Source organism: Gossypium hirsutum, chromosome A06 (genome assembly GCF_007990345.1).
Source record: "Gossypium hirsutum isolate 1008001.06 chromosome A06, Gossypium_hirsutum_v2.1, whole genome shotgun sequence".
Classification (NCBI taxonomy): Eukaryota; Viridiplantae; Streptophyta; class Magnoliopsida; order Malvales; family Malvaceae; genus Gossypium; species Gossypium hirsutum.
In genome coordinates this window covers 22,768,990-22,772,331 of record NC_053429.1, presented here as the reverse complement: position 1 = coordinate 22,772,331, position 3,342 = coordinate 22,768,990, and the positions used below count along the sequence as shown (strand labels likewise).

The 3,342-nt window shown below is 35.4% G+C and overlaps 1 non-coding gene across 1 annotated transcript; it reads right to left on the bottom strand.

The window, feature by feature from the left end:
- Positions 1-1,175: 1,175 nt before the first annotated feature.
- Positions 1,176-1,282, bottom strand: LOC121231500 (small nucleolar RNA R71). Its single transcript, XR_005929558.1, has one exon. It is a non-coding gene; the product is annotated as a small nucleolar RNA R71 (small nucleolar RNA).
- Between the last annotated feature and the right edge of the window lie 2,060 nt (positions 1,283-3,342).

The window sequence follows — 3,342 nt, the reverse complement described above, 5'->3', positions numbered from 1 at the left end:
CTAGACTCATTAAGCTTTAATTACATAATTTATGAAGCTTCTAAATCATCTCCCACAATTTATGGTGATTTTCCAAAGTCACGTTACTGCTGCTGTCCCAATTAGATTTATTACCAAATCACTCTTTCACACCTAACTTGCATGCTTGTTATTTAAACATGTATATCACCAATCAATCATCACATATCTATGATTTTACTTAAGTATAATCTCCATTTCATCATTTTAAAGCACAACATGTTAGCCGATTTTTCCCCTTAGCATCTAAGGCACATGCATGCTCATTTGTTTGGCTCAACTCCACCTATCTTCCATTTTTCATCAAAAGAACATGAAACAACAACCATTTCCTTCATTTTAATTCATGACTAAATGCTCACAACACAACTAAAAACCAAAATATGCTTCAAGAGTTAAGGTAGAATCAAGAAGAACTCATGAACATCAAGATAGAAGCAAACTACCATGAACTTACCTTCAATTTTCTTCCCCAAGTGACCGAACATTAAAGAGCTTTCTCCTCTCCTTTCTCTTCTCTAACTTTAGGCTATGATGAACAAAGATGGACAAAACTTTGTTCTTTTCACCCCTTTTTCTTTTAATAAAATTTCATATTTCATCCATTTAATTCTTTAATACAAAAGATATGAAATTCCAATTATGGAACATTTACCTAACCCATTATCATGGAACATTTACCTAACCCATTATCATGAAACATTTACCTAACCCATTATCATGGAACATTTACCTAACCCACTATCAATTTGCATCAATTTGTACCATAAATTATGGATATCAAGTGCACATTTTGTCTACAACAACATGATGGCTGGTCACTTCATGTAAAATGGGAGGTTTGTCATGCAAATCCTCCTATTTTGCACTCCTATTTATTTGGCCACTTCAATTTAGCCTATAGCATTTTCAAACATTTTCACATAGGTCCTATTTCATAATTTCACCCTATTTTTCTTATGGAACAAAAATTAACTAAAATTACCGGGTTCTATCTTAAACTTGGGCCTTCTAGAGGCCCACTAACATAATTAAACCTATGCCAACATTCACAGAATTCCCGAAAGTTAGGGCGTTACACGTCCGGTTCCATAACTACATGGCAAGAATTTGTTGAACGTTTCTTAATGAAATATTTCCCTCCATCTTTAACCGCCAAGATCCGAAATGAAATCACTTCATTTAATCAACTTGATGAAGAATCTTTATATAAGGCATGGGAGCGGTTCAAGGAGTTACTACGAAAGTGCCCCCATCACGGCATTCCTTGTTGCGTTCAAATGGGGACTTTCTATATTGGTCTATACTAGAATGATGGTAGATGCTTAGGCAAATGGAGCCCATATTTCTAAGTCATATAACGATGCTTATGATATTATTGAAAGAATTTCTAACAATAACTATCAATGGCCAACCAACCAAGCAGCCTTAGAAAGACGAGCAGCAGGAGTACATAAAGCGGACACACTTGTTTTTTTGGTAGCCCAGGTATCCTCTATGTCTTCTATGCTTAAGAACATAACTGTTAATGCTTTCAATGGTAATTTGACAAGTCAGCAATTGAACCAGTTCGAGGATATTTCTTGTGAATACTGTGGAGATGGCCATTTCTTTGAAAATTGCCCATCAAATCAAGAGTCAAAATATTACATGGGAAATCAAAATTGGAATGTTCCGCAGTCAAATTATTACAACTTTTCATGGCAGAATCATCAAATTTCTCTATAGAGTAATCAATGGGCAAACCATAGCGACTCTTCTATATCATTTCAACCAAATTATCTACCTAAATATTCTCAACAAGTGCAACAACATACACCAACTAAATCTTCAAGTAATCTTGAGAATTTGCTGAAGGCATACATAGCGAAGAATGATGAACTAATCTATAGCCAAGCAGCAACATTGAAGAATTTAGGAAACCAAGTGGGACAGCTAGCCAATGAGCTCAAAAGCAGACCCCAAGGTATTTGGCCGAGTGATACAGAAAATCTAAGAAGCACAGGCAAAGAGCATTGCAAAACTGCCACTTTACAAAGTGGAAAGACATTGGAGCCCAATGTGGTTGAGGTTCAAAATGAGCCTGTTATAGCTCAAGACAAAGAGGAAGTTCAACCAAGTATTGAAACTCCTGTATCACAGAAGTCATATTCAGTGATCCTTGATGAGGTAAACTCTAAACCAGTTAGTTTTGATTATCTAACACTCTTGTCAGATGCAGAAAAATTTCCACAAAAGAGTTGTCCGATTAAAGCTAAGGTTCCACCATTTCCATATCCTCAACGATTCCAGAAGTAGGAACGAGATACTTAGTTGAAAGAAATTTTTGATGAAAAGGTGACTTTTAATGACTTAGATACTGCTAAATCCCAAGATATAGTTGAAGACTGCTCTGCTATTTCGAAGATGGAATCGCTGGCTTCTACAGAATTAGAGCTCAATTCTTTACACGATCTGTTAAAACATATTCTACTGGAGGATTCGCCAAGTGATGATGAAGACAAGGACTGTTTGGCTTGGTTAGAAGCTAATTCGAAGGAATTCACTCAAGAAGTTCCACTCGAATCATTAGAGTTATCATCTTAGGAGTATACACAACCAAAGTCGTTAATTGAAGAGCCAGTTAAATTGGAACTGAAGATTTTGTCTCCTCATTTGAAATATGACTATTTGGGTCTATTTTCGAATTTCCCTGTCATTATTTCAGTTGAGTTCACCAAAGATCAAGAAGAAGAGGCACTTGTGATATTGGAAAGGCACAAGAAGGGTACTGGATGGATTATTTCACATATTCGAGTCACGGGTTGGAGGATTTGTAGGAATTACAGAAAGTTAAACAAGGCCACCAGGAAAGGTTATTACGAGTTTTCTTTCCCTAATAAGATGTTGGACAGCTTTGATGGGAAATAATATGATTACTTCCTAAATGATTATGGTTGGTAGGACAAATGGCCATTTGACACCACCATGGTCAATGGTGATCCTAAATAAAATGAAGGGAGTTCTCTTCACTTTCTCTATCATTATTTTATATTTTTAGTTTTTTTTCCCTCATTTGAATAAAATGGTAAACTTAGATAAAATTTCTTTAGTTTATTACATTAATTAAAACTCTGTCTAGGAGATTGGGCTTAAGCGGGACCATCCGTGACCCCTCCAGTCTTTCCTAGGAGTTTAATTTAATATAATTTTTCAAAAAAATATTTTTCTAAGTAGCCTAAAGAATTTAAGTATTTGTTTTGTTAAACAAAGGGTCAACTTTTAACCCAAGCACTAATTCCTTTGAGTTTTTTTTTCAGTATAGGAGCTTAGGATCCAAAAAGG